Source organism: Anolis sagrei, chromosome 1 (genome assembly GCF_037176765.1).
Source record: "Anolis sagrei isolate rAnoSag1 chromosome 1, rAnoSag1.mat, whole genome shotgun sequence".
NCBI lineage: Eukaryota > Metazoa > Chordata > Lepidosauria > Squamata > Dactyloidae > Anolis > Anolis sagrei.
In genome coordinates, this window is record NC_090021.1 from 75,388,941 (window position 1) to 75,414,424 (window position 25,484).

At 38.0% G+C, this 25,484-nt stretch overlaps 1 long non-coding RNA gene across 1 annotated transcript; it reads left to right on the forward strand.

Annotated features, from left to right (window-relative positions):
- Nucleotides 1-5,785: 5,785 nt before the first annotated feature.
- Nucleotides 5,786-15,174, forward strand: LOC137096574 (uncharacterized). The gene is made up of 2 exons (XR_010909537.1): nucleotides 5,786-10,964; nucleotides 11,590-15,174. It is a non-coding gene; the product is annotated as an uncharacterized lncRNA (long non-coding RNA).
- Nucleotides 15,175-25,484: the final 10,310 nt, after the last annotated feature.

Consider the following 25,484-nt stretch of genomic DNA (forward strand, 5'->3'; position numbering starts at 1 on the left):
TGGCCTATCCAAGAAAAGAAATAGATCTTCTTGGGCTTCACATAATACAATGTAGTTGCAGTGACAAAGAGTAAAGTGACACCTCAGGAAAAAACTCCACTTCAATTATTTAAATGGTGCTCTACGCACCAGTACCTTCTTTCATTACTAATATACAAAATGCAGCATCCCAGAAGAGCTATAATAGGAAAACAGTCATATTCCTTCAACTCTCTACTCTCAAACTGTCTTGCAAAATGTACTTGATTTCACATCTTTCTCTCATCAAGTGTTCCCTTGCTAGGCTTTTATTGAATTCTTGGAACACTAAAGTTTTTTTTATTAGCTTTTCAATGAGGTTGAGAAAACCTCAAGTTTAGTTTTTCAGTCTTCCTTTTTAAAAGATCAAATGACAGTTTGAGACAAATTTTCTCTATTCAACTTCTCAATAATATTTTGTTGTGTCTCAGAAGAATCTCTCTAAAAACCAACAACCATATTTTGTAAGGTTTTTCATCTTTATTGCAGGTAAGAAGTCAGTGACATTGAGGAGTGACATGTTAAAGCCTCCAAGAAGTGATACACATGTGATCTGTTTACAATCCGCATCTTTATAGGCATCAACCCACTTACAAATGTTAATCACCACAGCCCAGAGACCCCCATTTTTCTGTAATTGTAGGAATTGGCAGTTTGAAGTGGGACAGTATGGTTCAGTCCCCAGCCTAGGACATCACAATAGAATCAAGCCTATTCTGATGACTAGTACTATCCAAATCAGTACAAAACTGGGGAAAGCACTGTAGCCAGGCATGTAGCCGGGGGGGGGGGGGGGGCTTGAGGGGCTTCAGCCCCTCCCCCCCGAAATTCTCATGGTGGTCTGCGAGAAGGCCTTACTGATGCATTATTTAAACTGTTATGTTTATTCATATCATAATCTGATCACCATACTCAATATATCCCATATGCATGGGGGTATTGGGGTAACGATACAAAAGGTTTGCTAGGGTAGATCCCCCTTCACTCAGACTCACCCCCCCCCCCCGAAACAAACTCAGCCCCCCCAAATCGAAATCCTGGCTACGGGCCTGACTGTAGCAGAACTGGGTTCACCCCAGTACTAAGTTTAGAGCATATCAATCCTCAAGGGAAGCAATAAAATTGCAGTATTGGGATCTTACAATATGGTGAGTATAGCATGGATCCTCTTCCCTTTGGCATGGTGTTGTTCCCCAACTTCCACTGGCAAAGGAACAAACTTCTAGAGCCATGAAAGCTTGCCCGACTGGTTAAAATTAAAACACTCAAAGGAACATCTAACCAAATGGTCTTCAATTTGACAGGATGAGGGTGACTCCACTTCTTCCTCCCTACTCTAGATAAGGCTGGCATACTCTGGAAAGACCCACTTTGTGTCTATTATATTTTCAGTTCTTTTGTATGTATGAGCTGCAAGGAAAGGAGAGACATTGCCCTCATCTCCTTGCACCTTCTTAGGAGAAGATGAACTGATGGAGATTTATCTACATATCTCCTTTTGCTGGGTCTGAATCAGACCAGTTAGTTGTCCAAACAAAATGTGAGTGCCATCACCCTTTCCTTGGATCATACCTGTGTTGCCACTATTGCTACTCCCAGTTAGCCATGGAGCTCTGCGCAATCTCCTGACTATGGGTCTCCCATTGTGTTATAATCAGAGGCTGCACAACCAAAAAGGAAGAGGAGAGATCACCCCTCTTTTTGGTCATGTGAGTACCTCTGCTAATGCTAGAACAGGATATCTAGGAACTCATTTAGAGCTCCATGGCCATCTGGGAGCAGCAGTAGTAACACACAGAGGATCATCTGGGTGCCATGCAGTATGTACTGTAACAGTTTCAGCCCCATGTAACTAGGAACCTCGGGAATCTGTGTGATACATTTATGCCTTGGACTGGCCTTGGTTTTGGTGGTCGATGTATATTTACCCCAGACCATGAACATCCAATATTCTCAAGATAGTGTATATGACATTTCAGAGAAAAGCAATATGCAAAAGTGGAAGAGTATATGACAATCATGCTAAAAAAATGTCTCTGAAAACATCCATGATCAAACTCAGTAGGTCTAATGCCCAGAAAAAAATGTACTGTACTATTTATATTTTCTACTAAAAATCACCATAATTAGCCCATTTAGTTTAATTATTATCAATATCAGGAACAATTACATAAGACTTTAATTAATTCCCATCATTTGTTAATAGCCACAGAATTAATTGGATCTAGAAGATTGCACACTGAGTAAATAGCTTGAAAATTATGAAGTTTTATTTGGCAGACAAATATAGAGCATCCTGGCCAATTAACCTGATGAGATTTTAAAGTAAGTGTCCATTCTCTGTGTCTATATCATTTGCAATTAAAAGAAAAAAAGAAGCAAAGAACATAGTGCAATTCATGGTTGGTGCTCTGTAAGCTTAAATCCATGAAAACATACTAGTAAACAATATTTGGACATATTGCCATGGTTATAGGATTTTTTGTTCATTTGGGAAACTGCTTAGCATTTCAAGAAAGAGACAATGATTTAAATTATTTAAACCATCACATTAAAGCTGTAGTGGGCAAATTAATAAGTATCAATAGTAAGATTATTTTGCATATTCAGATTCATATTACTGACATCATTTACATAAAATTTGCATGGGCACTGGGGTTGTGAAACTACATTCAGTTTCAAACATAATTTTTTCAAAGTTTCTGTCCTCAAATATGCATAGGCCAGCACCTCCCTATTGTGAAACTAGTTGACAGTTGTGGGATTTAAAAAAACAAAAGGAAGACTTTGAGCTTCTTTTTGCTTCACTTTACATTTTCAGAGCTTTTGTGCTGATTGAATAAACTCCTAAGCAAATTCAGCTTGTTTAAAGCTGCAATTATATATACTGGCCTGGGAATCAAGTGATTCTAGATGCTGTTGGACCATATCTCTAGCCAGCATAGCTGTGAATTGCCATCTAACATGATCTGAAGGGTTTCATGCTTATCATTGGCATATCTGCTTAATTGGGTGTAAAACCTATTTAATCCAAAATGATTGTCTTTTGAGTAAATATTATGAGGTTGCAATGTTAAGTCTTGCTGAAATTAGTTATACTTAAATATTTAACAGCACAGTTAAATTAAAGTCAATACAGTGGAACTTTCTGATTGATGTAGATATCGAACTGTGCCTAAAATACTACTATATCACATGCCCAAAATGTGTCTTTAGCAACATATCACCTCTGTGCTATCATTACATGATGTGGAAGATTCTGAACTGGAAGAAGAAATGTTCCAGCCAAAGAAAACTTGGGGGCAGAATTTCTCTAAAAGGTAGCAAGCTGGTGACTTCCACAAATAGATATCTTTGAAACATTGTGTAAATCCTTAAGCAAACAGATGCACAATGCTTTGAGCTATTGAAAAAATATGACCTCCCCACCCAAGGAACTTACGCAAATAAGGAAATACCCTTCTTGTCTGCAGAAGATTTCTCCCTGTGGCAGTGTGGTATTCATTCAGTCCAACTGCTGAAAATGGAATTACATGGTGGGATGGTCAAAAAGCTTTTGAAAATCCACATGGTTTTCCCATTGCAAGGTAGATCTTTACCTTTTGTTTTCAAGTACCAAAAATCTTTAGCAAGCACAATGACAATCTGATATTACTGCCCTATGTATATGCAACCTGTGAGGAGTGTGGCTATTTGATAAAACTTAATTGTTTCTCCCAGAATTTATAGCAGCATTGATTCTGAACAGATAGTCAAAGATTAGCAGTAAAATGGGTATATAACAACATTTTGCTGAACTGCCTAAGAGCGGACTCATTTATTATCTTTTTATTATTATAGATGATAAGCCACCATACTAATAATGCAACCCTATTATTGAGATAACCCTTGAGGACATTGCTAGTAAATATACACACCACCATGCAATGTCAGCAGGATATCATCGGTACTACTTTGCCTCTGTGTTACAGTTAGAAAACTTTGCATGCCTGTAGAGATTGCTTGCTACTTTACAAGCTGCTTTAAGTTATGCCATTGTAGATGGTAACATCCTGTTTGTTTATTTTTCCACACCCAATCTCTTCCTGCATTATATTAAGGTGCGACAATTTTTTCCTCGTTCTTTATATCTCCTCCATTATGCCATGCATTTGATTATGGACCAATGCTTTACAAAAAAGTAAGTTCTCTGCTAGATCTAGCTGACTGACTGGTTGGTGTTCAGCTTCTGCCTGTCCAATTTGATTATTCTGCTTGAAAGATCCAGGACTATCTCTCATGTTTCTTAAGATGTGTGTTTTGAAAGACATTAGGCCAATCAAAACTTTATTTCCATGCACCTCTGAGGTTCTCTCTTCCTTACCTCTCTATTGTGAAGCATCCTAACTGCTTCACATTATTTATGAACTTTTCAGTGGAGAACTGTGGAAACTGCTATTTTGTTTGCCAAAAATGACAGGTGAACTGCTGAGAAACACATTTAGAGATTTACTTTTTTCACATTAGTTAAGTCAAAATGCCACCACATCCCCAAACTTCTAAAATGACTGAGATATTGTCTGTGGCTGTCTGAATATTACCCCTCTTTGATCATTATGATCAGATCAAAGATTGTATAATAAATCATCAAATTTTGCTTTAGTTCATAATTAAGGAGCAATGATTTAACTTCCCAGGACTACTATTAGCTTTGGCAGCTATCCAAAATGTCTGTTATAGTTCTAATCAAAAAATTATCTCAGATGTCAGTGCTTTTCCATGGGACTAGGTTCCCTTCAAAGATCTACACCAAGTTGGCAACTGCAGTGGGTTAGGGAGTACTTTTCTGCTGCAGAATCCCCTGTGACATGCTCAAACTTTTCCCCCAAAATAAAAAACACAGGTATCTTTTGATATAAAATAGGGCAAAGAAGGTTGCAACCTATGTGAAAACTGAATTGGCAAATCATCTTTTTTGGAGTGGATATAAAAACAAAAATGTATAGGTCCTAGAAAAAAACGATTTGAAGCTAAGATGATATATGCATTGTCAAAGGCTTTCATGGCCAGAATAACTTGGCTGTTGTAGGTTTTATTTTCGGGCTGTATAGCCATGTTGAGATAGCAATGCCCATAGGAACATATTAGGTGACCTTGGGTAAATCGCAGTTTCTCAGACATAGAGGAAAGCAAAGGAAAACTCATTCTGACCAAATATTGCTAAGAAACCTCAGTAAAAGGTTCAATTTAGGTTGTCCATACCATGGAAATGACTTGAAGCAGTAAAACAATAACAACAAAGAATTGATTCCAAATGCTGCATGAATTTCTCTCCTACCAGCAAAATCTAGTCCATTAACAAGTTGGAATCCAACATATATTTAATGTACCGTATTAAGGAATACTGGTCTATGGGATTACATTAGAGCATGCCATATTGAACTCAATAGATTTACCTCTGGTTAGGCATACAATAGGATTATGATAGAAAACGGGGGTTAGGATGATATTCAATATGGTATTCAATACCATTTTTGAACTAACATGAATTAGTAATTTTTTCACTTTTTTAATTCTTAAATTTCCTGTATACATATTTATTAGCCAAAAATAAGTCCAAAGGCCCCCTTGTTTTCTCTCCTTATTTTAAGATTAAGAATTATACTAACTGTACTTCCAAGATAGTCTGTCCCACTTTCCTACTGGCCTATATAAAGTGAAAATGTCACATGTTCACATTATGGGCCTGAAACCCCTTCCCGTTGGTTCACAGAGGCCCCACATGCTCCTAGGAGCAAGCATGTGGCCCCCATCCTCCGAGCACAGGGGTGGGCCTTTTATCCAGTAAGCATCTCCAAGCATTGCTTCTCTGAAACATGCTCGGGCATGCCCATCATGTAGAGGTCTGATTCAATAATTTGTTAGAACTCTAAAGTGCATGACTGGCTGTTGCTCTGGATGGACAATAGCTCTCCCCTACCTTATTGGGCCTTTCTGATGCAAACAGAATTCTGGGAAATGCAGTTTAGAGCAGGGCCTTTTAAATTCCCTACCGCAGGGGTTCTTAGGGGTCCAAGAGGAAGGTGCGTCAAGCCAACCCCAGCCGAGACCGCCTTCCACCTGGAAACCAATGCCCTCACTGCGGAAGAAGATGCAGAGCAAGAATAGGGCTCTACAGCCACATACGGACCCACAAGAATATTGGAAGACAATCATCCTCGGAAAGCGAGGGATCGCCTAAGTAAGTAAGTAAGGTTCTTACCTTCCCAAACTGTGACAGGCAACCTGGCTCTCCTTAATTTAAAGAGGAATGGCCTCTTTGCTTTGAACCACTGGTACCGTTTGTTGCTTGTGTTGAAAATGAAAATGACTTTGGGAGACTTATGAGGTTTACTGAACTTTAACAAAAAGTCACAAGTGTGTGTTTTGATTCTTACATTTTTTGAGCGGGTGCCTCTTGCATTGTTTAATATTGTGCTGTATGTATGAATCTTATGAAATAAATCTAACATACGAGGCAGAAATGATTTTTTGCACAGCCCTAAAATTTATCCTCCTCTGTCTGAGAGCTCTGGTGCCACAACAAACTGCGGATAGTGCCTTGGCAGTTCAAGTGGTGTTGAACTGCTATAATAACATGACTAGAAATGCTCATGTTTTTCTGCCTCCTCACCAAGAATTTTAGCATCAGTGCTTCAGAGAGACCTTTCCTGTCTTCAAGCTCATTCAAAAAATCTTCCTGATGAGTTATGGCATGTTCTGATGTTTGGTTCGAAAAAGTCCCCATCTTTAGAATTTTGGCTTAAATAATAATACACTGACTAATGCAACCTGAGTACTAAGCAAAACCACTCTATTTGGTTTTGAAGTGCCTTTCACAATGACCTGACGAATTATGGATGCATCCTTGTTTGTTGCTAGTAATCCTGTCCTCTGGAATTTCAGCTAGAAACTGGGCACTACATTTTGGACTGCAACCAAAAACACCTTGTCAGATTTTGAAGATTTCCTGATGAGCTATGGATGTTTACCTTTGCTGCTTCTAGCAAATCCTCATTTATATATATATTTGTATACTTGATAATTGGCATAGCAACTTGGATGACAACCAAAAGAATTGTCAAGTTCTAAGGCATCTAACACAATGGCTGAATGAATTATGGCTTCCCCAGATACACAGGCATTCTCCTGTTTTGTTGTAGATGTTCCGATGTTGTCTTGCATATATGCTATTGTTAATTTTCAATCAGCCAACAGAACCCATGATGCTGCTTTATTTCCGTCCTTGCCTGTACCTATTAAATATAACTAAAGACCTAGTTCTGCCTAACAATTTCTGAAGTTTTTTCACTGACATGAACCCAACATGGCTCATAATACAACCAAACTCATTGCTTGACAAGAATAACTTTGCATGAATATTTTGGTTCAGGGAAAACTCTGTCTTGACAAGTATATATGCTATTAAGACAAAACATGTTTGGCTTCAGGTCTGTGCACACTTACTTGGCCAGAAGCATCATTAAACTCAGTGAGACTTCTTTCTGGATGGTGCTGTTAGTGATTGGACTCCTCTGGCAGAATCAAAACAAAAAATGGATGTGATGAAATATTAGGAGAGCCTAAAATATGCAAAATACCAAGGTGGATAAATAGGGGTCATTTTGTAGAACAACTCCTGTCAAGAAAGTCTTTGAGGAAATTACCTTTCTGATTTTAATCTATAGGACTGAAGTTGTGTATTTGACATTTTTTAAAAATGCTGTAATCAGTAGTTTTGCTATTGCAACTTTCTCACACAGTGTCACACTGGATCTTTTCCATGTTTGCCTGGATTAAAGGAAGATATGGACTGAAAAACTTGGCCAAATAAAATCCTAGTATTTCTTCATAATATTATAAAGAACACAGAGTCTTTTACCTGATAACTGCTGGGGGATGGGCATATTTTTCACTCCTTGGTGTGCCAGGCTTTCACTATAGTATAAAGCTTTCTCAACTCTTGAGCAATGGACAAATCTAACTCAGTGAAGGAGACATGTGTTAGAGCATCCTATGTTTTTCCTTTGGCTCATCAAGAATCCCAAGCAGAGCTTTGAAAATCAAGAAAATGGTAGTCTGTGAGATGGTGTTTTTAAATCTATTCTTTCATTGCTCTTTTCACCATAGACATTGTGTCAGGAAAAGGACAAGTGAGAAAAAACATACTGAGCCACTAGCATCTTCTTTGAAGCAATTCTTTGGTTGGGAAGAAGCACTATTAATAAGTATTTCTCACAAAAAAAGTGCGGGCTGCAATGTAATCACAGATTTCACATCTATTCTGGATCTTAAATAGTTGGGCCCTGAAGTTGTTTCTCCTTCTTTGTGCGTCATTACTGAGTCCATTCAATGGATATAACATTTTGTTTGATTCACAATGTCTGATCCTTGTGCAAATGCATCTATGTGAGGGGTGATCATCCTATGGCCCATGAGTTGAATGTGACCTTTCAGCCTTTTGGGGTCTTCTCTTACTATTCATGGTCAGGAGTACCAATGGACTATTGTCACCAAATCAATATCAAAATTATGGTACAGAGCATTTCAGAGACCCTCAAACCCTGCTTCTCATGGGTGAAGCAGTCATCTTTGGCATTCTCCTATGATATATAGAGCCACCATTACTGGGGCAAATTAATTGGTTCCTATCACCAAATATCATGCATACGAATGGTGGCAGCAGAAGAAAAATGAAATGTTATGTGCCTTCCAACAGGTTCTTCATGGTCCAGCAGCCCCTTTACCCAAGGACTTTGTTCATACCTATCCTATACAGGTATAAACAACGTCCTTGGGATGCCACTTCATCTCTATGCCAGGAGAAGTGGCATTGGTGACAAAGAGCTCCAGTAAAGAAGTGTATTCTATTGATTGTTCATATCACACAGAGAAGCCAGACATGATAGCTGTGGTACTCTGGAGGTCTTGCAACTCATTCATATCAGCTTGTAGTACTCGCTTTTGGCCACAGCTAGGCAGTGGTACACAGGCTGAATCCCAATTTGGTCAGGCCAAAACTGCTATGCTTCTGTGCATCCAAGTCCTGACATATTGTAAATTACAGTGAATATGCACATAATGTAATCAGTGCTTCCTCTCACTGTGCTGCTTGCATTTAGCACATTTGTGTTTCTCTATTCTACTTGTTAGCATTTCCTTGTATTTCTTTTATGGTCCTAAGTGCTTGTCTTCTGCCATTTCTTTTCACTATGTAGTGGGCACCTTTCTTTCCCTATCTTATGCTCCTCTCTTTTCAGTTCTCAAAATTCACTTTTCTTTCTCCTTGTTGGGAAATGTGAATGACTGCAGTGTATCTCCAAAACAGAGTATTCACATTTTTTAAGCAGAAGGTGAACAACAGATCTACCCCTTCTTCACACAAAGTCTAGCAAAGAAAGCAAGCGGATTTATACTAAAAGATTCACAATCTCTCATAACTTCTGGTTATGATAACTTCTGATTACAAGTGGGAAAGCAGAGTCTGCTGACCATTTATATCCTCCACAATATTCCAGCCTTACTCTTATTCCAGGGCATTGTGGAATGGCAGCTAGCATATAAGTGTCCACAAAAGCGCATGAAACAAAACTCAGAATATGCATCAATGCTTTGTGGTTTATGTAACCACTGTCTGAGTGTCAAACTGGTTCCAGTATATCCTGTGCCAGGACTTCTTTCACTTTTACACTCAGGACCCTTTTGGTCCAAAAAGCTTTTATATGTTTCGGATTTATATAGGTATATAAAATAGGTATAAAATCAAATATTTTCTGATCAACATTTGCAAGAATTGTTAAACAGGTTGATTTCCCTTTTTATTCTGCAGAGTCCACTGTAAACACTGCACAACAGGTTTGTATGCATGTCTAACATAGCCATTGGGTGACATTCAGTAAATGTTTACAGTTGCCAACATTTTGGGGACCACGACATTGAACTAACAATAGTGTCCTGCATAATCACCTGTACATTGAAATCACTTTCTTCAATGTTGTTTGAAACTGCATTAAATGATCAGTGTTGAAAGGCTCTTAGTCAGTTGGGGAGAAGTTCAAGCTCTCCCTTCTCTCTTGACTATTGATCATGGACACATTCGAGAGAATGGGAAAGGGCAATCAATCTCTCAGCCTACAAACAAACTTTGATAATTCATCAGAAAAACTTTCAATCTGTAAAATCTGATCCATTGTTTACAACTTTGCTTCTTTGGATTGCATCACCAGCAAAACTGATGACGCAGAGGGCAGATTAAAGGTTGTTTAGCACATACATTCCATATCAATATGTGGGGCTTGGTATGCATTGACCATGATATTGGCACATGGCTATTTCTGCCATTACACAACCATGCAAAATAGCAACCTCTGGTAATGCAACGGATTTGACAGCAACTGTTAAAAATTCATTAGGTTTACCTCAGAGGATTCATTATTCTCCAGTCAATAAGGGTGGACAAGTCAACTCATTTATAGATTCATTCTTCAGAGGGTGAAAGTTCTTCATGCAGAACATCCTAAATGAGATCCTTCCCAAGAACTGTCATTTGAGGAACTTTCTCTTGATTATAGACGATTCAAGGCAAAGTTTTTACTGCATTCATTTTTCTGTTTTATCTATGGGATTTTATAGAGAGGTATAGTGTTATGATCCCACTAACAACCATGGTAACAAGCTATGGATTTATGGGACTTTTTGTTTATGGTGAGATATTACAAATCATTGGCCAAAGAGTTGTAGTGCCTTACCAAGCTACAAATCCCGGGATTATAAAGGAGGCAGAAATTTCAGTAAAAGAATTATAGTTCTATACTTGTGTATTATGAAAGGAGCCAGGTGACGCTGTCTTCCATTTGTAATCCTCTTTATGTCTTTCCAGCTGCTTTTTTCAGTATTAAAAATGCAGGATGAGAAATAGGAAGTTCAAGGTAAGAATACTGACTTTCACAACATGCTTATTCTCATTAGTTTACTTGAGGCTTTCTATTTGAATGCCATACTATGTTAAATTTTGATAGATGTCTACTTAAGTATGATAATACTTAATAATACCACTCTTGTAACACAATTTTTGCAATATCACCAAAGTCATATAATAAAGGTCCATCCCTTGGCATTAGGTTTGACCCCAAGGGCCCCATCTTCACTAACCATGTAATGCAGTTAGGAACTAGCTTCAAACTGCATCAACTAGACAATGAATGCACACAAAAGCACTAAGTTCAAGTATAAGTGTAAAGAAAGCCTTTAACGCATATCAGTGCTTTGCGGTTTATGCACTCACAATCCAGTTCCAGGATTGCGTATGTAATTATCTCCATACCAAAACCACTTTGTTCAACTGACTTACACTTGAACTTAGTGTAGATCTGACCAAGATCTCAGGGCAAGGGTAACCCTTTCCAAGCAATTCTTCATATGGAGAGAAAGAGGGAATGGTTGCATTATGCCTTTTGATTAACAGCAGTACACACCAGCCACCAATAACACCCTATCTCTGTAATAATAACATAAAATATTATTTATTTGTTTGTTTATTTTCTTTATTTAAAGCTAAAAAGTCTTCTACAACAGCCTACAAATCCCTTGCTCTCAGATGTGACATGCAAAGAAAAGGAACCTAAGTAAGAGGGGATTGTGTTCAGCAGCTGCTGGTTGCTCTTCTCTCTCTCAGAGGCCAGAGCAATGGCACTTGGAATATGAAGGGAAGAACTTTAACCAGTGACTGGAGCCAAAACGGGATGGAACTGTGCCTGATTGCTCTCTAGTTATGAGATGCCACTGAATGTTTATTACTGTTAAATTGTTTAATTTGTTTCTGTGTTAACTGTTTTTAAGTACCTTGTTGATGCCGCATTGAATTTTTGCCTTGATTGTTCGCCTTGTTTTTGCTTGTTGTAAACCACTATGAGTCACCTTAGGGCTGAGAATGGCGGTATACAAATGAAGTAAATAAATAAATAAATAAATTTTCTTCCTGAGAAGCTAGCGCAATGGACCTTGGAAAGGCATTTTTCTGTCTTTCCACAAAAAAGTCACCCTAGCCTCTTTAATTCAGTATTTTGTTTTATTTTGTCATATCAGTATCCAGTTCCAGCCCAGAATGATGCACAACAGCATGATACAAAGAACCGTACCTATTCAGAATGGCAAAATGTTCACATTTTTTAATGCTCCTCAGCTTTAAAAAATCTATAAAAGTAAAACTAAACAATCAATCTGATAATATCAGGGAGAAAGAGGTGGCTGTTTTGTTTTGTTTTGGTTTTTTGCTCAGTTAGACTCTATTTCAAGGTAGTTTTGGAAAAAGGGTGGATTAAGATTATAGTTGAAATTCAGGAAGTAAGCCATCCCATTATATCACATCAAGTCTTGGTCATTTTATTCTAGCACTTTTAGCTCCTTGTTTAAAACAAACGTAAATGTTGGGACTCCATAAACACCATTAATGCATCTTTGGGTCCATCTACTTTGAAGAATTAGTGCAGTGTGATGACCACTTTCATTGCCATGGCTCAATGCAATGAAATCACAAGAGTTGTAGTTTTACCAGGTCTTTGTCTTCTCTGTTTGCTGTTCTTCCACGTTACAAAAAAAATCTGATACCTGAGGGAGCTGCCTCATTTTGCCTAATAGTAGGGCCAATCCTGAATGTACAATAATCTTTTTTGGAAGTTAATCTCTTCCTGACCAATTCTTAAAACATCAATATTTTAAAAATTGTTCCCGGTGTGAGAAAAAAAAACTAATGATAAAAGCACAAAAGCTCAGAAAATTATCAAAGGCCATTGCTGCCAATGAACATTGGGACTGTAGCATTAGAATATGGGTGGAAAGAAGTCATCCTAGGAGTAATTGCTATAAGAAGTTATTCATCTTAAATTCATCTGAGCAATGAAAGGGAGGGGGAATTCTCATTATCCTTTTCATCTGAAAATATCCAATCAGGGTGGAAAAAGACACAACCCTTTTTAGATGTCAGTGAACAAGTGCTCAGTTCTGTCAAACAGAAAGTAAAACTCTGTATCTGTTAAATTTCTATAAGAGAAATGGTCCCCAAGGAACAGACAATCTAGTTAAGATGAACTGACCCATTAACTATTTAAGAAGAGAAAATTAAGGGAGGGGACTGTTATAAATTTGAGCAAAAGAAGAAATGTTCTGACCTACTCTACCATTCATGTAGACATGCAAAGCTATCCAGAAAAATTCATGTAAAAAAAAGAATGTTATGTACAATTGTGGTCATATACTATGTTATAGTTATGGGGCTACTCTCACTGCTTGATGAACATCTGTTACCCTTCTCTTCCTAAGGTGGGGTAAAACATTGTTAAAACAGATAAATACAACACCATTAAAATACACACAACAAAAACAGACACCAATACAAATAAATGAAAGTTAGAATTCACAGTTCAATATTGACTGTGTAGACCTGTAGGAAGAGATAGGTCTTCAGTTCTGTCTTGAATTCTGAGAGCTGATTAGCTGTCAAACATTTTGTACTTTGCCCAGAAGATAATTGGCAACCAGTGGAGTGATTGGTGTAACATACTCACTCCTAGATGTTCCTGTAACTAGCCTGGCTACTACGTTTTGAACTAATTGGAATTTACGAACTTGGCACAATAGTACCACAATGTATAGCACATTCCAGAAGTCCACTCTTGATGCCTTTATGTTAAGTCACTTTCAGTCCCCTTCGGGGGTGATAAAGCAAGGTAGTAGTAGTAGTAGTAATATCAGCCAAAGCTGATAGTAAGCTTTGGAGGGGGGTGCAACTGTGTCCAAAACTTGTTGGCACATCTCCATCCCTAACACACTCAAATAAATTAGAATTTGAGGAAAGAGCAGATAGAAGAGGAGAAAGTACAGAAAGGAGAAAAACAGAGGATTTTCAAGAAAAGGCAATGAAAATGAGATCTTATGTCTTATGATTTCAGCTTAGATTTCCCATTCCAGATGCTGAAATGACTCATTTTAAGAATTCCATAAAAATGTGGTTTGGGGAAGTTGTAACCTTTTACTAAAGTTCTATGACCTGGAAATTTTAAGTGAGCAATAGAAATCAATGGTGTTGCAGGAGGCTCTGACTTTCACAGATTTAATGTGAACTGATGAGGCATTTTTTTTGCTATAGGTGAGTAGCTATGCTGCTTACTGTTGAAGGGTACATCATGCAAACAATGGCATATTGCATGTTGAGAGCGGTGATGGACATGAGATAGTTCCCACTTGTGCATGGAAGAATGCAGAGCCATTGAGATACTTAAGTTTATGGCCAAAATGTTCACTGAATATATGGAAAGGTATAGTCCCATGGATAGACAGAAGGATGATAATAGAAAGAGAACTTTTTAACTGTTCTCATTAATCAGAGGAACACATTGCATTAAGATGTTAATGTCTTTCTGAAAGGAAAAATTAATGATTCTGTGAAAGGCAAATACCAAGCGCTTCGGTTCTTTTAAGTACCTCCAAGAGCTGCAAACAACCAGATGTAAATGAATAATCACAAACTAAGCATAACAGCCATTAGCTATAATGACAGCAAACTCTCAGACATCAGTCTTTGTATGTAGTTACAAATTGACAGAAACAAAGCTTTAGATGTGAAACAAGATGAAGGACTGTGGAAGAGTTTTTGGTGATACTTTGATTCTGCAACTTTAGTTCACAAAAGAAGAACAGAAGTGCTACATTATCATTTGGGCACTTCATAAATGTACATCTTTAGGATACCCAGAAACATGATATATGTTTTAAAAACACAAATACAGTTTTCAGCTCTAACTGAACAGAAGTTTCTTGATTAACATCTTTTCTTTTCTCTAGCTTTCACATTAATGTTCCTATAATAGTAATACCAATAAAAATCCCCCTTTCTGCATTGTCACCTTGTGATGAGAGGGTTGATGTGTCCCAGTGAACCTATGAGCAAAATTGTCGGAGTCATGTACTCAACACTGAATTACAACACTGTCTGAGCTCTGTGAACACAGCATCTCTTCAAATGAAGCAGAAAGTGTTTGATAACTGGGACATTCATAGAGATACCAAGATGCTTGTTTGTAAAGTTTTTATCTTTCCAACTCTATTGTATGCCTGCAAAGCATGACCAGTATTTAAACATCACTCCTGACTTCTGAAATGATTCCATCAGCATTGCCTTTGAAAAATCCTGCAAATCTCTTGGGAAAACAGGTGGACAAACATCAGCTTTCTGGAAGAAGCAAAGACTACTGGCATTGAAGTGATGATCCTCCACCATCAACTTCGCTGGACATGTATTGTCAAAGGCTTTCATGGCCGGCATCACTGGGTTGTTGTAGGTTTTTTCGGGCTATATGGCCATGGTCTAGAGGCATTCTCTCCTGACACTGGCCAACACACATTTTGGTGCCTCAAATGTTAGAATTCCTTCTGGATTGTCACTTTGTATGTTTCTGGGAATGTTTGACCTGCTGAATCTAACAATGGCACTAGTGATCCCCCCTCTCCATCATTCTAGTTTTTGAGATACAGAACATATGTCATATACCAGTTATTATCTGTTCAACCATAGAAAATCATGATAAACATATGTAAAAAACTACAACTGGTCCAGTCTAGCCAATGCTGTTTTCTGAATCAGCATCCTAAATAACTCTAGAAACAAGCCTAAAAACCAATACACCAATAACTATTTTTGCTGGGCTATGTTGTTGAGAGCATTACTTTTGTTTCAGCCCCTAAACATCCTTAGCACAGAACTGGGCCAAACTTTTTTACTGTGTTATTCTCAATAATTTTTCCTCATTTACTAGTTTTCTGGCCAGCTGAGACTCTACAGTTTGACTATAAAGTTAATATCCCCATCCTCCCTTTTTTGTATCGGTGTTAGAGAAGGACTCATGAATAATACAGAATGCTGGGCAATGGGATAATCATTCAAAATTCAGTGGAGGTCTGCCAAATTTTTAGCAATTTCACCCTCCAGAGCTCTCCCTCCTCTCCTAAATAGCTGATATCATTTAAGAGGAATACTACTTCAGACAAGCTTTGGAAGAGAAGAAGTGGTGTAATATGGCTGGGGGTGGAGGGGTGGGGGTGGGGGGGGGTGGGGGGGTATTTTCTCCCTCCATGATCTTGTATCAGTTACCTTAGGATCTAACACAATTAATTTGCAGGTCTGAATCCCAACAGACTCTGAATTGTTATACTGTTTCTATTCAACCCTTAGCACAAATTGTTGGAAGAATGTCATAAAAATGGATATTCAGTCAAAGTAACCAAAGTGCCATTTGAAGCTTGAGCCCTTTCCAATGAAAGTGAGCCTGCTTTTCCCATTTTTGTAACAGAAGCAAAGAAACCCGGCATCTCAGGAAGATTATCACTGAAGCTATTTACATATACAGTCATTTTATTGAGAGTTTACCCCTTTCCACCATCATTACATGACTTTGTACACATGCATGCTTTCAATAGGGAACTTTGAGCAAATGGAACATGAAGTGAATCAAATGTGTAGAAATTGTTACAGAATACTGCACAGAAGTTGATGATGTTCCAGGAAAGGAAGAAATGGGGGCAGAGAAAACCAGAGGGTAAATCAGAAAATATGATGCTGACCTCATCACATAAGCTAGTAGTCTTGGAAATTTTAAAATACCAATATTACCAGTTTTGTTATCTGGGGAAATTTCCATTTCTTATAATCAGCTTATTCATAGCCCTATAATTAGGTGCAGTAATTAAGAACTAATATTAGGATCTGAGGGTTAAATTATTTTGTGTCAATCCACTGCTTGCTTAAGGATTCCTGCCTCAACCTCAAGCATAATCTAATTTGTGAGGTAAGCGGAGCAGCTATGTTCAGACATTCCTTTGCCCATATTGGTACATATCCACCCATCACAGAGGTGAAGGCAGGAGAGACTACATATACACAGGTCTCTAGATGAGTTTTGGGGTTTTTTAGCTCAAAGAGGTAAGATGCTGTTCAAAGGTGACTTTTTTTTAAAAAAAGAAAAGAGTAATACTGTTTAATGGAGGTAAAAACAAGAACACCAAAACAGGCTAATCTACTGGTGACCTTCTTTTGAGCAAGATTACAAATACATATATCCTAGTGATAAGATAATGGCACTTCAGTAAACATTCATACCCCTCATACATTTAGATTTCATAGAATTATAGAGTTAAAGAGTGATCCAAGGGCCATTCAGGCCAAGAATACTGTAAAGATATTCTAGACAACTTGTAATCCTTTGCTCTGGAAGGGTTCACAGGAACCACTGGATCAGTGCTTCTCAACCTTGGGTCCCCAGATGTTTTTGGCCTACAACTCCCAGAAATCCCAGCCGGTTTACCAGCTGCTTGGATTTCTGGGAATTGTAGGCCAAAAACATCTGGGGACTCCAGGTTGAGAACCACTGCACTAGATGCTTGTAGAGTGGGATGTTTACCTAAGGAGGTCCTCCTTGGATATTAGTGGAGATTTCTTCTACTACAGGTGCATCTACACTGCAGAATCAATGCAGTTTGACATCACTTTAATTGCCATGGCTCCATGCTATGGAATCTTGGGATTTGCAGTTTGGTGAGAAAACAACAATTTTAGCTATAACTCCCATTTTATGTAGTTCCTTGAAATATTTCAATGTCTAAAGTTATGTACATCGCCAATGGTCATTATTTTTCTTTTCCAAATGTTCGTCCATCTTCAGTATTTATTCCAAATCTTTGCTATTTTGTGCTAATAGGATGGTGTTATTTGCAGATCTTAAATTGTCAATGTTTCTTAATTTGATTTTATGTCCCCTTCTTCTGAATCTAGTTCTGTTTTCTGTAAGATATGTTAAGTAAGCAAGTTAAAGAGATAGAGTGATAAAATGCAGCCTTGCCCGACCCCTGTTCCAATTAAAACAAATCTGCTTTTCTGGAGCTCTCATTTAATGTGATTGGTTACACAAGGAAAAACACATAGATTGCACCCATTTTTAATCAAAAAAGAAAAGTATGTGTGCTATATTGTATTTTTCCCATTAGAACTAAAGAAATAATTATGAAGGAAATTAATTTTTATTCACATTTTGTTGTGCTTATACTTTTACTCCTTTTGGATTTTAAAAAAAAGAATTTCCCTTTTTCTTTTTATCAAGTTGTCAAAAGAAAAGAAAAGAAATTTCTATCTGGCATGACTTTGATAACTCCCTTTCCCTCTCAGCTGCTCTGTCAGTCACTGCCACTGTACACCATTAAAAAATGCAAGGAAAGAAGAAAAAAAGAACATGGGGGGGGGGGGGAGCAAGCAGGAAGACCTCATTAACAATTCAGACACCAGCAGATTTTAGTGCCATGAACTTCCCAAGGTGAAACAATCATTCCCTTGGAGCAGTCTTATTGTCCTCATCATGCCATTAATTTTTAGCATGATTTAGATATGCACTTGCTACTGCCTGTTAGTTGGACTGTCTTTGAAATCCAGGGTGGAAAGCTCAAAGACAGCTTAGCATTCTGTCTTGCCAGGTTTCAGTGCAACATAAAAATGGTATTATCCTGGAAATAAGGTGTGATTAGAAATGGGCATTGAAGCAATCAGACAATATTCAACTGCCTGGGTGTTCAAAGTGTTCTGTCTCATAAGGAGCATCTCTTTGCCAGGGCTTTGTTTCATGGCACTCTGATAGAACCAACACCTTCATCTGAAACTCAGTGAAGCACTAGACTGAGAGATTGTTTTTTCATCACGGGATCTAGCTGGAATGTTAAATGACATTGAACCAATCCACTCTGGGTTTATTTGCATCAGAGCAATAACAAATATTTGCCAACATTCAAAATTCAATTTTCTCCTCCCAAGCTAATCCGTTTTGGAATGAGGAATTGTTTTGAACCCCTCTCCAAAAAAAATAGTAATCTAATTTTAAGTTATTTCTTGTGTCTGAACATTTTAAGTTGAATATTTTATGATTCTGACATTTCTTTTTTCATGTTTTTGATTATTTTGATTAGATTTACACTACAATAACACACAAAGACAAAACATATATTACAAGCCAAATATATGTTTGCTGACATTTCTTGATGGTTTGGATTCTGAATCACCTGAAATATGAAATCAACTATCATCTATTAAACACACATTCCTATTGCATGTTATCAACCAAATGCTTTCAGAGATAACTGTATGTAAACTATTACATAATTTACTAATATTATATTGTTACATATAATTATAAACATTGTCTTTTCCTCAAGAAGACACACTATGCTTATTTCTAGGGGATGTCTTATTTTATTAAGTATGGTACAACAGTCTGCATTTATGGGATGATCTCTCTGGGCTCAGTAGCAGAATGCTTGCGGAAGCTTTTCCCCTATCCCCTGGTATTTGTGTGGGGTGAGAGAGACCCACAGACTGTTGCTGGTCACTGCCAGAGAGCAGCGGCTTTACTAGTGCTTGTGGGAGATGAGAGAGACTCAGACTGTTGCTGGTTGGTACTGGGAGAGAGAGAGCCACAGTGCTGAGTAAAATGGCAGCCACAGCTACTTCTTCCCCCGAGGACACACAATACCTAAAGCAGAGCGTCCTGCTCCTCACTTCATTGAGAGGACTTTCACTTTCTATGTCTCCCTCTATGCCTCAGCTTGCAGCATACACAAAACAACCGGGACCTGATGGAGGAGCCGACCTTGTACACTGCATAGCCATGCCTATCACTATGACTTATTTTCAGGATATGGCTTATATTGTGAAAATCTTAGAAATCCTGCTACAGCTTATTTTATAGGTATGTCTTATTTTAGTGGAAATAGGGTGTGTGTGCGAGATATATCTATATAAATAAAAATGTAATGTTCATTTGTGGGATTAACATAACTCAAAAGCCACTGGATGAATTGACACCAAATTTGGCCACAATACAAATTTGGGCCAACAAGTGACTATCACTCATAAAAACACTGAAAAACACAGCAGAAGAGACTTTAAAAGCCTAAAACCAAAATTACAATGCATGTGCAAAACCACATATATATACACAAACACACTTATACACAAAAACATACACACACAAAACACATATACACAGACTGGGCCACAGCAACGTGTGACAGGGGACGGCTTGTGTGTGTGTGTGTGGCATATATACGTATATACGTATATGTGTGTGTATATCTATCTGTTGTTCATAATGAAATTAGTGTGCGTGTTTCAACTAAAGCCATTTTAGAATCAAAGAAACACAGTAGATTTTTTTCTTCATAGTGTTCTAAAATAATTCTTCATGTGTTTATTTAAAATATTTGTTTATACCAGTGGTTCTTTACCTGGTGGGCTGCAAGACCTAAAATAAGGTCCATGGCTCTAGATGATTAAATATGATTTTCTGTGGGCAAGCAGAGAATGACTACTGGATGGCATATTCTGTATCAGAAACTAGAGCTGATGTTGTCTATCCAATGCAATTTTCTGAATCAGCACCCTAAATAACCAAACTGAATCAAAAATTGACCAAAATCTGATTTGTAACCCTTTTGGTAGTAATGTTGGAGAATGGTGTCTAGTTAAAGTGATCCCGGGTCAATATGGTCGCCAGACAAGTGGTCCCTGGTCAAAGAAAGGTTGGGAACCACTGGTTTATACATTTGTAAATCTTTCTGGGAGATACTCTATGTCCTCATTTGTGATAGGAAATGGGAGATGCAACTGGATTTCACATTCTGCCTAGGCAGAAAAAACTGAACAGCAACCAATTCCACTGCCATCCACCACTTCACACACCCACAGGGTTTAGCAGAGAAAAGAAAGCAATCTTTGTTTCATTTGTAAAATACTTAATGTAGCTTTATTTATAAATGCCTTATTCATAATGAAATGCATATTTTAATGGAAGAGAAAGAGAGAGAGAAAATGTTTGTATCTTAGAGTGATGCAGGAAAGGGATGAGTGTGGTAAAACTTATTGACACAAGATCAACGTAATATAAACTAGCAATTAATATAGGCTTGAAAGGTTACAATCTAGCTTTCTAGGGAAAAATCAGGATATAAATAAAACATTTAGTAACAGTATCAATAGCTAAATATCATTTTTGTTTCCATTTTCATTATAGTAGAAACTCAGGGTCATCCAATAAAGGTGAAGCATTGGAGACTCAAGAAACATAAAATACTTCCCTATATAGAATATAATAAAACTACATAATTTACTACCATGTTATATAATGATGATCATCAACATGGATCATTTAAAAAGGGGATTGAACAAATTAATGGTGGGACTCTCATGGTCATTAGTTATGATGGCTGTATATTGCCTCTGATATTAGAAATAGTATGCTGCATTCCAGTTCTTGAGACACATTAATGGATGATAGTATGGCACCCACATCAAAGTTGTGACCTTCTCATAGGGATCTCTTTGGTAAATGTGGTAATAGAATACTGAATTAATAGGTGGATCTATGGTCTGATCTACAAACTGACCCAGAACTGGTCTTGGTCTTATATTTTTTGGTATATCAGCTAATGGAATAAAAAAAAATGTAACAATGGGTTTCAAGTACAGCATTATTTTGATTCCCTTTACCCATTTGCTTCTGGGACAATTGTGCTTTAGACATGATTCTGCCCTATATATACTACAACCTTTTCCCATTTGCTCAATCATCCATTGTGGGAATATATCCAAACAACTATACCATGACTTAAACATTCCCAACAGATGACCATTGGTCCTCTGTTTAAAAAAATTATAGAGAAGGAGACTCCAAGACAATGTATTCTAGTGTCTATCAGCTCATGCTGTCAGGCTTCTCTTCCTAATGTTTGGTGGAATCTGTTTTACTTTAGTTTTAATCCATTGTCACATGTCTTGTCTCTGGAGCATTAGAAAACAAGCTTCTTCCACTGTCAATATAGCATCCTCTAAAGTATTTAAACATGGCTATCATGTCACTTTTCAAGTTTCTCTTTTCTTGGCTTAACCTAAGCTTTTACTCATAGGACATGGTTTCCAAACCTTTTATCATTTTGTTTGTTCTATTGTGAGAATATTCCAAATTGTTAATATACTTCCTGAATTGTGGTGCCCAGAATGGGACACAGTATTCCAGGTAAGGCTTGACTAAAGCACATTAAAGTAGGACTGTTACAACCCTTGGACACTATGTTCCTATTGAGGTAGCCTGGAATTGCATTGGCTTTGTTTAGCTGCCATGTCTGATTAGTAAAGTTTTTAGCTATGCAGTTTGCATGCTATCCATTTGCCTTACTTTGCTAAACTTAATCTCCAAGAGAACCAAGGAATCAGCACTTCAGCTTGTGAATTCTGCTAAAGGGAACTGAATCAGTGTTCATCTCTCACAGAAAAGGGGTTAACATCCAGGAATCTACTGTATTTCTAACTCAACAGATATCAAACATCTTATAAATATTTGACAGTATTAAAGTAGGCAAAGGCTACCCAGAGAATAGAAAAACCTCTGAAGGGAATAACTAAAGAAAAACATTGAAGAAAATTCATTTCTAGCCTCATTTGCACTCCATGATTAATAGTTTTAACATACATGGCATATTTTTCAGAAATACTGGCATTTGTGTGAGTAATTGCTAGAAACTGCAAAAAAACAAAAAACAAAACCCCAAAACATTTAATCACCCTCAACAACAAACTGACAAGGTTTTGTCTGGAAACCAGTCCTAAATTGTTGACCAGGTTTTGCTGGCACAAGAGCTCTCATTGCAGACTGGCAAGCCTTTGCTTATTTGGAAAATGTGGCATTGGGGTAAATTGGTAAGCTTGACATCTGTTCCTGCTCATTTTGCTTCCAGCCCATGCCCTCAGGTCTGCCACTGCAGGATTGCCCTTGGCCCTGGACTGGAAAAGGTTCCTCACTCCATCAAGACATTTGCCTGGTACTGACCATTTTCCTGTCACAGTCAGACTATTTACAGAAAACAGACAATTAAATTTCAGGAAACATCGGAGTGTGGTTAGAGAGTCTGGGCCTGGCAAGCATATACTTGACCAGATCAGCGAGGACAGAGAAACAAATTCCCCAGGTTGAAGACAAGTCACAGAGGTTTATTACAACTTGGCCAAAAAGGATACAAGTACAAGTAATTTGCTTCAAGGGTACAAGCATGAATTCACAAAAAAATACAAGACTTCTTATTCATTTCTAACCGCCATTCAGACTTCTTGCTCCCTCCCCTGAAAAAGAGGCAGGCTAGGATCTGCTCCAGGATTTTTTGGGGGTTCCCTTGATGTCACAACCTGCAAGAAGGGTTTTCCAGGGTGGGAAGAATGGTAACCAGTGGTTGGTCAGTTCAAAGAACCAATCCATTGCAGAGATGTGCCCTTGGATGGCACAGTCCATGATGAAACAATGGTGTGGATATTCAGATGAGTCTCTGAATAACTCAAATGTTAGACTGCTGGCATAGAAGGTTAATGAATACACATCTACTAAGCCTTCCCTTCTGCAGGAGCAGCAGATTCTCAGCCTCAGGTTAAATGGACAAACATCCTGAGCTTATTTTGTAGGTAAAGAGGATCATCTACTTATACATACACACAGAGGTGGCCCCAGGTAATTTTCAACGGTAAGCAAACAGTATTTTGGCACCCCCCCCCCCCAAAAAAAAACCCAATCATTGATATATATATTCTGTTTGTCATGGGAGTTCTGTGTGCCATATTTGGTTCAATTCCATCATTGGTGGAGTTCAGAATGCTCTTTGATTTTAGGTGAACTATACATCCCAGTAACTACAACTCGCATATGTCAAGGTCTATTTTCCCCCAAGAGCGCCTCAAGAGCGCCCCTGGGCAAAATCAACTATACTGCAAATGCTTACTTTGCGTAATGGGTTGAGCTGCCCCTGCATACACACAATGGTTCACATAGTTATCTGACTTGGAAATAGCTAGAGGGTTCTTGGCAGAGGTCCCCTTTCCCAGGAGATTATGCAAACAGGGGATATGAAGTGGTGGCTACCTTCAAGTTACATTTTGACACAAATACAGTAGAGTCTCACTTATCCAACATAAATGGGCCGGCAGAATGTTGGATAATAAGAAGGAATGAAGGAAAAGCCTATTAAAGTCAAATTATGTTATGATTTTACACATTAAGCACAAAAACATCATGTTTTACAACAAATGGACAGAAAAAGTAGTTCAATACACTCTAACATTGTGTAGTTACTGTATTTACGAATCTAGCACCAAAACATCATAACATATTGAAACAGGTGTGGATCAGGGTGGGAGGCAGACTGCGTTGGATAATACACAATGTTGGATGAGTGAAGGTTGGATAAGTGAGACTCGACTGTATTAGGAAGAGTTTGTGCACTTCATCTAATAGGAATTGACACAGTACACAGTACATAGAAGACACAAGTTGTATAAAAATCATCAAATCAGTACATTTTTTTCAAGGGTTAGACATGATAGAGTTTGTAGGGTACAGCTGCTGCTAGGCCCATTCCAGAGTGTCTACGCTTTAACATTTTGCAACTCCAGTTCTCCAAAAAGGTTTTTTAATAAAAAGAAAAAGTTATATATTTGCTTGCAATCTCTTGGTAAACTATAGATCTTTCAGGGGTGAGGGTGGTAGCATGGCTTGACAACACAAATCCAAATGTGATGTGATACTTAACAGTAAAACCGTACATTTTCAACATAGGAGGCAGGTTTACACAAAATAAGATGGCTAGTCCATCCATCCCAGTGTTCTCAACTCTGACTGGCTGAACTCTCTTTGGTTTTAGGACAGATTCATTCTTAGTCCTAAATGAAGATCTCTGATGCTTTCCCATCTAAGTGCTAAAGAGGTTCAACCTTGGTAATCATGGTCAAGGTTGGTAATTGTTTAATGATGCCTTGTTTCATTACAGGTATTGGGCAGGGGCAATAGTGCTTGTCTGGACTGCAGCATGAATAGATATAATTGTCTCTTCTACTGACAAATGTAACACACTCTCATAGGGTTTTATGTATGCGTGATGACAACTGGAAGAGGCTGGGAAATATATTTTAAAAAGGGGGAAATTCCCATGATTGAATCTTATTCAGTCATAGTTTCTCTCTTGTCCATGCTCTGCCTGGGGTTGGAGATGGAAAGAAATACTTGCCTCCCCAAAAAAGAAACTGATCTTCAGGAACCAACTGCCCACTTAAAGCCTTTAAGTGACAAAAATTATTACTTTTCCATATACTGAGCCCCATGCAAAACAATGATATTATCCCCCCAGGCGCTTCCAAGCCATTGAATGCAAATCAAGGTGATCAGCTGAAACATTCACAGCTAGCCCCAGCAAACAAAAATCCTTTGTCTCACCCTGGTAATTCCACAGATATATAAACCCATTTTTCCTAGTTCCAACAGACCTCATTACCTCTGAGGATGCTTGCCATAGATGCAGGCGAAACGTCAGGAGAAAAATTGCCT